Raw genomic sequence first — 11189 nt, 5'->3', positions numbered from 1 at the left:
GGTTGAGGTGCGTCAACTTTCAAGGCTATAGTGCAACCCTGACCCTGACGACGCTCGAGGGCCCAAGCAGCGGACCCTCTCCCCACAAAAAATTAAATTAACATCATAGTGTGGATCCGTAGATCCACGTATCAGATATTAAATTGATAAGAACAGATACTCCCTCCGTCACAGTTTAGAAGGCACAGATAAACTTGCGTGCGTTTTCAAAATAGACAAGGTTTAAGGCATGAAAGCAATTACTCTCATTAATTAATACTAGTACTACTCATGCATGTGCCCTCCTAATTTGCTGCTCACGCATTAGTACTATTATTTTCTTAGTTGATTAGGCGCATTAACATCTACACCTACTACATCTCACAACCAATCGGTGACTATCTTGGTTCCAGAGATTTTTCAAGCGTGCCTTCTAAACCGTAACGGAGGGAGTACTACACTGATCTTAGCATATGGTTTGAAGGTCGACCCTGTCCCTAGTTTTATTGCTCTGCGAACCGCCTCCACGCAGCTGCGAGAGCGATGCGGGACTATTCCACCACGATCAGAAGGGCTGCATCCGTTCGCCCGAGAGGCGCGCGCCCATGGGCCAATATGTCCGATTAACAAGGTAGCGGTCCACAGGGGTGGATGGGCCTTTTTTTTAAACATGACGGGCCTTCTATTCCAGCAATAATAAATCTGAACTGCTCCTGTAAATTAACACGTACCCTATCCCTAAAAAAAAAAAGGTACCCAGATAAATCCATCGTCTTACGTTATGTACCCAGTGAAAGAAGAGAGGCAAAGCCTGGCTAGTTTATGCTCACAGTGACAGTCTCGCAACCAGTGTTAGGTCCAGTGCACACTCCCTACATCAGCCCGATGAAAACACTCTCCAAATTGTTTTCAATCCGAGCGTGTACAAGTGTACGTTTGACTATGCTTGATGAAAACACTATGCACAGTTTTTTACCTATAGGGAAACTCTACACAACTTTTTTACGGGAATCTTTACCGGCAGCTCGTTTGACGAGATTGGGGATCTCAGATCAGCTGAATATATGGATCTTGTTTGAAGAAAATGAGATTCTTATTCAATGATGACAGAGATCTGTCCTTTTATACAACGGGAGGAGACGCAATCACAAGGGATGCGTCGGTTCCAGAAGAGACAGAAAGAGAACCGTCGTTACGGGAGGAAACCGCTTGACGGTTGGTTAAGGGGAGATTTTTCCCTAATTACATAATTAGTTTTAACACTTCCCCTAATCTACGCTTGACCATGTGGAGTTATCTTCATGATTGTCCAGGAAGCTTTATCATCTCAAAAACACTTCTTCAAAAGTTCTTCATAAAGACTTTGATGAGAACCTGAAATGTAAACTCACAAAGAGATAGCATAATGTGATGTTATTTGAACAAGGATATCTCAAGAAGAAACTCCCCCTGTTGCCTGCAAGTCTCTAAGTCGTCGCATACCAATTCCGTGAACATATTTCTGGAATGTTGAGTTTGGTAGAGACTTAGTAAACAAATCAGCAAGGTTGTCACATGATTTGACTTGCAGAATGCTTATTTCCCCGCTTTTTTGAAGATTGTGGGGGGAAAACCATTCAGGAGAAATATGCTTAGTGATATTGCTCTTGATATATCCTGTCTACATCTGTGCAACGCATGCCGCATTATCTTCATAGATAATGGTGGGTGATTCAATAGAACCAATTCCACATGACTGTTGTATGTGGTTTATCATTCTGCGAAGCCATACACATTCACATGACGCTTCAAATAATGAAATTATTTCAAAATGATTGGTAGATGTAGCCACTAGAGTCTATTTGGAAGACTTCCATGATATAGTTGTACCACCATGTAGGAACACAAAACCGGTCTGAGATCTGGCATTATGGGGATCAGACAAATAACCGGCATCTGCATACCCAATCATATGAGAGTCCAGATTTTGCTGGAACTGAAAAAATAGGCCAAGATCCATTGTGCCTTGGAGATATCGAAAGATATTCTTTACTCCAGACCAATGTCGTTTGGTGGGAGCTGCGCTGTGTCTAGCAAGTAGATTCACTGCAAATGCAATATCAGGTCTTGTGCAATTTGCAAGATACATAAGCGCTCCAACTGCACTGAGATATGGAACTTCAGGTCCCAACACCTCTTCTCCATCATCCCTCGGTCTGAACGGGTCTTTCTCTACGTCTAGAGATCGAACCACCATAGGAGTTTTAGATGGATAGGATTTGTCCATATTGGATTTCTCCAATATTTTCTGGATATAGGCAGCTTGGTGTACCATGATTCCTGAGGGAAGGTGCTCAAGTTGAATACCTAAGCAAAATTTGGTTTTACCCAAATCCTTCATCTCAAATTCCATCTTTAGGTGATTGCGTGCTTCATCAATGTCTGGTGCACTGCCAATGATGTTGAGATCATCAACATACACAGAAATGATGCAAAATCCTGTAGAGGACTTCTTGATGAAGACACATGGGCAATCATCACTATTGGAGTAACCTTTCTGAAGAAGGAACTCACTTAGTCGGTTGTACCACATCCGTCCCGACTGTTTTAAGCCATACAATGACTTATTCAGCTTTACACAATACATGTTGTGTTTTGCACTGTTATTCGGGACGGAGATTCCGTTAGGAACCTTCATATATATGTGTGAATCTAGTGACCCGTAAAGATATGCGGTCACGACGTCCATCAACTGCATGCATAGACGATTTTGTACTACCATAGATATAAGATATCGGAAAGTGGTTCCACTCATTACTGGAGAGTATGTTTCATTGAAATCAATGTCGGGTTTCTGCGTAAAACCTTGTGCTACGAGCCTTGCTTTATATCTCACCACCTCATTGTTCTCATTTCGTTTTCGGAGGAAAACCCATTTGAATCCCACGGGGAAAACATTGGGAGGTGTAGGTATTGCTTCAGTGAATACCTTCCTTTTGTTAAGCGAGGCAATTTCTGCTTGGATTGCATCCTTCCATTTAGGCCAGTCGGAGCGCCTTTGGCACTCGACGATAGACCTTGGATCATGATCAGTGAGAAGGGTATCTGCAATCTTTTCAGCAAAATATATGTCGACAGTCGTAGTCTTACGGTCAAATGATTCTCCAAAATCAACATAGTTGATGGAAATTTCCTGCACCCCTAGAGACTCTTCGTGATTTCCCAATACGATTGAGTCTGGGTGTTCCGATGTTCCAGCTAGTTTGTGCACACTCGAGCTGGGTTGTGAAGGTTGCCCTTCCACTGGGTGTGAACTACCCATCAGGTGTTTGTCAACGTTGAGTTGACCTGCATTTACTGACTCCGAGGATTTTTTCCTCGATTTCCTTTGCTGCTTGCTAGAAGCTAGCTCCAGGTCAGAAGCCATACTACTCCCTCTCTTTTTAGGAACAGGGAGTTGAGTGGTTTTTATTGGTACCTCCACTCTTTCTGGCGCGTTTCTGGCCGGATTTAAGGATTTTGTAACACCTTTTAGATCAGTAAATGAATCTGGCAAATTATTTGCAAGATGTTGCAAATTAATGATCTTCCGAACTTGAAGTTCGGTCTCATCGGTACGTGGATCAGAGGATGAAATGGTATGAGCATTCCAATCAATTTCCGGGCATTCTTTCTGGTACTTGAAATCTCCCCCTAATGTCGGAAAATGTTCCTCATTAAATATGCAATCAGCGTGACGGGCTGTGAACAGATCCCCAGTTAGGGGTTCCAGGTACTTGATAATTGACGGTGATTTGTACCCCACATAGATCCCCAACTTTCTGTGTGGGCCAATAGATGTCCGCTGTGGTGGTGAGATCGGGATGTATGCAGCACATCCGAACTTACGCAGATGGGAAATGCTAGGAGGATTTCCACGTACCAATTCCAGAGGGGAAGAACTGTGATATGCAGTTGGCCTCAATTGTATCAAGTCAGCAGCGTGTAAAACTGCATGACCCCAACAAGAGGTTGGCAAGTTGCAATTCATCAACAAAGGTCTTGCAATGAGTTTAATCCTCTTAATCAATGCTTCAACCAAACCATTTTGTGTATGGACATATGGAACAGAGTGCTGAACTTCAATCCCCAAAGCCATGCAATAATCATTGAAGGCACGTGAGGAGAATTCTGCAGCGTTGTCCATTCGAATTGTCTTAATTCGACTTTCATGATAATGGGCTTGCAACTTAATGACTTGCCTCATTATTTTGGCAAATGCATGGTTTCGTGTGGATAGAAGACACACATGTGACCATCGTGTAGATGCGTCAATCAGAACCATGAAATACCGAAAAGGTCCAGATAATGGCTGAATGGGACCACAAATGTCTCCTTGAATACGTTCAAGGAACTGAAGTGGTTCAGCTTGTATTTTGAGATGCGAGGGCCTCAAAATTAGCTTTCCCGTGGCACAAGATGTGCACACAAAATCAGAAGATTGAGGAAATTTTGACTCAAGCAAATTATGACCAATGGAATTGCTAGTAATTTTTCTCATCATCCCGATACCGGGATGGCCCAAGCGATCATGCCAGGTTTGGAATGCGTCAACATTCTGAAAAATGACTTTGTATGCAACATGTTCCACGGGTTTGATGTACGTATAGTACAAACTAGACGATAGAGAAGGAATTTCCTCATGTACCTTTTTGCCATATCCGTGATCTTTAGTAAAGAGTAAATACTCCTCTTTGTTGTCTTCATGGGTTTCAATATGAAAACCATTCTTACGGATATCTCGATAACTGATCAGGGTACGTGATGAGTCAGGATACAATAAAGCATCCTCTATCGTCACTTGTGTACCACTTGGGAGTGTGAATATGGCACGTCCAGTGCCAACAATCACTGTATCGCGTCCAGCGATAGTTAGAATATCTCCATTCATCTTTTTCAGAGTTTGGAAATATTTTATCTCCCTCGGTATGGAGTTTGTGGTACCACTGTCCATAAGGCATAATTCTTCTTCCATCGGATTGTCCCCGTAGAAAAACTATATAAAAACGAAAGAATTTTCAATAAGAAAACCTTATGTTAATACATAGAATACAATCTTTATTATATCAAATGTGTTGATACAATACAATATAAAGACAACAACAAACTTATGTTCTTATTACAATCATCACAAATGGACATAGTTAAATAGATCACCAAGGAGGTCGAATGACTAGTCAAAGTCACCAAACACATCGTTTGAGGTGTACTCAAGTAACATGGCCTCCGTTTCAGCAGGGTCCTCAAGTGGATAAGGAATCTTGGCGTTGCTTGGTCCAGGAGGAATATCCTGTGAATCGCCAGCTCCATTTGCGCTATGCGGATGTAGTTGAAGTTAGCTTCAAGCCTTTTCCCTTGAGTCGCTTTGCGTCCCTGAGATTGCTGGTACAACATGACCAGATGCTTGGGCATTGAGCACTTTTCAGTAGAATGCGAGTAGCATCCACACTTGTTGCAAAGTTTAGTTTTATCGAACTTTGGCTTTGCAGTGCCTTTGCCCTTGCCCATGTTTCTGAATTTTCTGTTCTCATTGCGCTTGTGCTTGTGCTCAGAATTGGAATGTTTACCTCGAAAGGTACCATTAAACTTCTGTCTATTCGCGACATTCAGATGAACTTCAGGTAAAGGTTGTGCCCCAACTGGGCGCTGAGAGCCATTCTTAGCGAGTAGCTCATCATGCTTTTCAGCCTCAAGTAACATGTGAATAAGCTCGGAATAGACAGTGTAGTTGCGAGCACGGTATTGTTGTTGGAGTATCCTGTCTGAAGGGAGCATGGTAGACAGAGTTTTTTCTATCTTCTCCCCCTCAGTAGGTTCCTTCTCACAGAAGCGCAGTTGGGAACATATCTTATGAACAACATGATTGTACTCACCAATGGACTTGAAATCCTGAAGGCGGAGATGAGTCCAATCATGGAGTGCTTCTGACAGGACTACTGCCTTCTGCTGTTCATACCTCGTTTTGAGGGCCAGAAACAGAGTACTAGGAGATTCCTCCTGTAAATACTCAGACTTGAGATCTGGATGAATATGGTGCCTTATGATGAATAAGGCAGCATAATTCTGCTGTTCTGTCAGCGGCGTGACTCCAGCCGGGAGAGGAGTCTCCGGGGGCTGGATTGCACGCGCAATCCAACGGGACGCAAGACTGATCTTGATGTCCATAGCCCATGTAGGATAGTTGTGGCCATTGAGGGCAAGCTCCTCAAACTCTTTGGCACTCATCGTGGCCTACATGAGGAACCAGAGATAATTAATTTACGGGCGGTAAATTAAAAACCATCATGGTTGTGTAATAAGAATGCAAAAATTTGATAGTCAAGTGTAAAACTTGAAAAAATCTCAACCTCAATTGTGTGAACATAACACATTGAAGATCACTTAGATCTCACAGTAATAGGCTGCATGGCCATTACCTTGTGTATGCTACAATTTAGATATAAAGAAATACACGTTGAAGGTAATCGCATGTCAAGATTGACAAAGCGTAGACCTTACAGTAAGAGGGGATAGTCTGCAAATGAGCAGTAGATCACAACTCATTACCTTGTGATTCCAAATAAGACGAGGGAGAAATATTCAAAAATTTGCAAGTTTGACATGCGAGAGAAACTGATCTCAATCGCAATACGAAACATGTTTAAAGAAAATGTGGTAAACACATAAAACATGTCATTCTTCCGAGATGAAATCCGCTACTTTATTTATATAAACACACTTATAATTACACAAATCTTAAACTAGAGTAAATCTAGAACTAGACTAAGTGTAAATAGTAGTACTAAAATAGTAATACTAAACATAGTCTAAAACTATACTATGTACAATAATTAGTACTAACTAGTACTAAACAAAGAAAAAAAAACTAGTACTAAAAGCTACAGATAGTCAGCCAAACTAGTAGCAGCCCAACGGGTCAACACTGCCACCGCATGCATGATGCATCCACCGCATGCATAGGAGATAAAAAGGAAAAAGAAAAAGAAAAAGGGGAGTGGGGATCGATAGATCTAGCGCTTTCCAGCCTGGAAACCTCCCATTATCTCTTTCTCCTCCTCGCATCTGGTTGGAACCGCACCACCACCTCCCATTATCTCTTTCCCCTCCTCGCATCTCCTTCTCCACCACGCCACAGGGCCATGGAAGAGCCAGCCGGTGGCAGGAGGAGTGAGGGCCGCCGATTCGCTCCCACTACTTTGGCGCCCCCAGGGGGCCCCTTACTCGTCAGAAGAGGAGGCGATGATGACGGGGTCCTCGCGAGCGGCGCCAAGGCCGAGGCTCGCCGGAGCCCACGAGCCGGCGTGGTGGCCGGGACGGCGGTCGATGGCAGCGACAGCGCGCCCGAAGAGTCGGCCGAAACGCCTCTCCGCGCGGCTGCTCGAGCCCGCGGTCGTTCCCAGCGGGGGCGCGGCCTCCTCATCCACCAAGACCCGCATCGGGACGGGCGTATAGCCAGGAGGGCCACGGCTCGGGCCGGCGGTCTCAGCGGCCGGTGTGGGCGTCGGCGGCGCCATCCAAGCCGTCGGTGGAGGAGGTGGTGGAGGCGGGGATCCGGGAGGCGGGGTTGGCGCGGCGGCTGCCCCGTGCACCGCGGGGGCGCTCGGGCCGGTCGCCAGCCAGGGGTCGAGCCCCATCGGCGTAGTGCGACGGGCGCGATGAGCGCCGCGGTGGGCGCATCTCGCGGCGCGGTGACCGCGTCCACGCGCACCCATCCTAACGCCTCTAGCAGCATTGCGGCCGAAGCGGCGGATGGCCTGCATCCTCCGGCGGAAGCGCCGGAGTCCCCCTACTCCGTGGCGGCGACGGTAGCGGCGACCGTCCTCGCGGATGAGGCGAAGGAAAAAGAAGACGAGGCCTGGCATCTCACCGGCGGCAAGTTCCCCTTCCCTTCTCTCCTTCTCTGTTTTCTTTTCGCTCTCTCTGGTAGCGCAAGTGTTGATAACGTGTTTGAAGAAAATGAAATTCTTATTCAATGATGACAGAGATCTGCCCTTTTATACAACGGGAGGAGACGCAATCGCAAGGGATGCGTCAGTTCCAGGAGAGACAGAAAGAGAACCGTCGTTGCGGGAGGAAACCGCTTGACGGTTGGTTAAGGGAAGATTTTCCCCTGATTACATAATTAGTTTTAACACATCTTTAGAGCATGTACAATGATTGACAAGACAACTTTATCTTAAATCTTGTAAGTAGTTTAGAGATGATAAAAAAAATAGAAACATTTACATTTGTGCCCCCTAATTTGTGCCCACTCTCAGATTTTTTCCTAATTTTCAGCTATGCTCAAATTCGCTCCTCTGCCGTTAAGTCCCCTTATAGAAATGCCCTTCTGTGTCGTTACTGTTCGGTCAACGGGCTTTGACCATCTCGGTGAACACTAACTCAATGAACAGTAAATTCAAAGAAAATAGAAAACAAATCTAAAATTTTGTGGGATCGAATATAGTCAGGTGCGTGCAAATTTTCATGTTATTTGAACATTCCAGGAGCTCGTACCAAAGGAAAAAAATTAAATTATATGCCTATGAATAGTAAATTTGAAAAAATGGCTAGAAAATTTAAAAACATTTGATTTTTTTGGCATCCAAGATGCTTGGGTGTGCAAGGTGCGTGCAAATGTTTGTGAGCAAATGGCATGCGAGGAGCTCTAGCAAAAAAAATAGTGCATTTTTTCAAAGTTTTTTGCCAAACAAAATTTTAATTTTTTTCTCCACGAGCTCTTACAATGTCCAAACCTAACACAAAAGTTGCACACACCATGCGCACCCAAGCATGTTGGACGCCAAAAAAATTCATATGTTTTTCATTTTTATTGTTTCTTTTATATTTACTCTTCACAGGCGTAGAGTTTTTATTTATTTTTTTCCTTTGGTATGAGCTTCTGGAATGTTCAAATAGCACAAAAAATTGCACACCCTTGTATCTTCAATTCCACAAATTTTTTTTTATTTGTTTGCTATTTTTTTCAAAGTTATTATTCACCAGACGGTCAAAGCATGTTGACCGGACGGTAACGACACAGAAGAGCATTTCTATAAGGGGACTAGCCGGCAGAGTGGCAAATTTGAGCATAGTTGAAAATTAGGGGCAAATCTCAGAGTGGGCACAAATTAGGGGCACAAATGCAATGGTGTTCCAGTTTAAAAAAATAGTTAATACCATTCCTACATGTTTTTCTCATTTGTATTTATTTTTTTGAATGCCTCGAACCATCTTTCATTGTGATAGGCTAATATTAGCTGCCAAACTACCTCACGGTGAATACAATACTATCTTACCACCTCCTTCACAGTTTATAAGACACACACGTGTATCTAGATTGTCAATTTAACTTATAAAAAACTATTATTTAATATAAAAAATATATCATTAGAAAATAGAACATCTAAATTTTTTAATGAAATATTTTTTGTAATATATGCTTATCACTAAGTTGGTCAAATTATCGACCTAGATACACGTGCCGAACTTATAAACTGAGATGGCGGGAGTATTTTATTTAAAGTGAGAAATAAACATGTGATCTTCTTTTAATGCAGGAAGACAATTACAAAGTTAAGTAAAGTAATCTTGGTTTTGGTTTGGCAAAGAGAAAAAGCTATTTGATTTTGATTTGGTTGGGGTGCGTCAGCCAAGGCTTTAGTGCAATGCCAAGACGACAGTCGAGGGCTCCGATGAGCCCTCCCCACAAAAAATTAAATTAGTATCTCACGGATCCAAAGATCCATGTATCAGATATTAAACTGATAAGAACAGATACTACACTTCGGTCTGTTTGGTTCATGACTAACTTTGCCACAACTAACCTTAGTCAAAGTGTGGCTGCCACAAAAAGTATGGCTAACAAAATTGACACCACAAGTGTGATAAAAAATTGAGTATATGACATGTGGACCATATAACTAAAAAAATATTGCAAGTCACAAATGTGGCAATGAACCAAACACATGTCTAAGGTATTGTGACATGACTAAGGTTAGGCGTGACAACCTTAGGCTGGGAACCAAACAATCCCTTCATTTTAGCCAAGAGGCCGAAAAAGGTATGACTTGAACCATGACCGTGTGTGTCCTTTTATTGCACTACGAACCGCCTTCGCTCAAGTGCAAAAGCAGTACGGTACTATTATTCCACCAACGATCAAAGTTGCGTTCGTTCGTTCCTTCGCCCAGCCGGACAGATGCGTTCGTTCATAGAATCCCGTCAACAAGGTCACGGGCCACAGGCACAAATGGCCCAGTTTGTCTAGGCTAGGACGGGTTGGGCTGCTACTACTAGTCGGTCCACCAGACTAGCCGAGATTTTTTTTCTCCTAAAACAACAAAGAGGTTCCATTGTTTAAAAAAAAAAAAGAACTAACTGAGATTCCCAAATTTTCTCAAAAGAAAAAAAAAACTGAGATTCCCAATTCCCGGAGTAACTTTGTCTTCTTCAGACAACAAGCTGAGGTTCAGATGACAAAAAAAAAAAACTGATGTGAGATTCGTAGCTTCACGTGCCAAAGACTCTGTGTTGTAAACAAGTACAAGAGCACCCTGATTCCTCCCTCACATGGAAGAAGAGCAAACTAAGATCCAAACAAGACCTGAAGAATCCAACCGATGAAAGAAAAGATGCACGATGGCTAGACAAAGAAGACTGAACCAACAATATGCAGCGTCGACTCAATGCCGACATACCGTTTTCCTGCTTGTATTGTATGCCATCACAACCAGTGTCCACATTCTTTACACATTGCCGCTTCAAAGGATCAGCCAGGCGGTGTGTACTGCCAGCAGTGATATGTTTGTTTAGTTGCTGAAAACATACATGGTTAGTCACCAAAGTCCAACTTTCGGTTAGCCAATGAGGTAAAAGTCCACTCTTGTTGGGCTGAGTCTCAGACTAGCCATAGTGGGAAGTAACTAAGTAGTAACATCAACGCCACGTAGGTAAAAAATCTGACGTGGCAAGTAATTAATGCGGAGAGAGATGGTGGTAGTAACATAGCTAGTTACCATCACATCACATATTTCAATGCATTATGTGTCTATAACCTAATAAATGCTAGTTTGCATGACACCACATGTATGTTACTCCCCACTATGGAGGTAGTAACATAGAGTAGTAACAACATTATGTTACTACTCCTAGTTACTCTCCATTATGAGCAGCCTCACTCATAAGGTGCCGTGTCGCTGTCCGCCGCACAC

General features: G+C 43.3%; 2 pseudogenes; both read right to left on the bottom strand.

Moving 5' to 3' along the window:
* Positions 1-2: 2 nt before the first annotated feature.
* LOC123414334 lies at positions 3-186 on the bottom strand (annotated as a pseudogene).
* A 9428-nt stretch (positions 187-9614) lies between these two features.
* LOC123414331 lies at positions 9615-9835 on the bottom strand (annotated as a pseudogene).
* Positions 9836-11189: the final 1354 nt, after the last annotated feature.

This window comes from Hordeum vulgare, chromosome 7H, assembly GCF_904849725.1.
Source record: "Hordeum vulgare subsp. vulgare chromosome 7H, MorexV3_pseudomolecules_assembly, whole genome shotgun sequence".
In the NCBI taxonomy this organism is placed as follows: Eukaryota; Viridiplantae; Streptophyta; class Magnoliopsida; order Poales; family Poaceae; genus Hordeum; species Hordeum vulgare.
The sequence above is the reverse complement of the archived record's forward strand: the minus strand, read 5'-3'. Positions and strand labels throughout refer to the sequence as shown.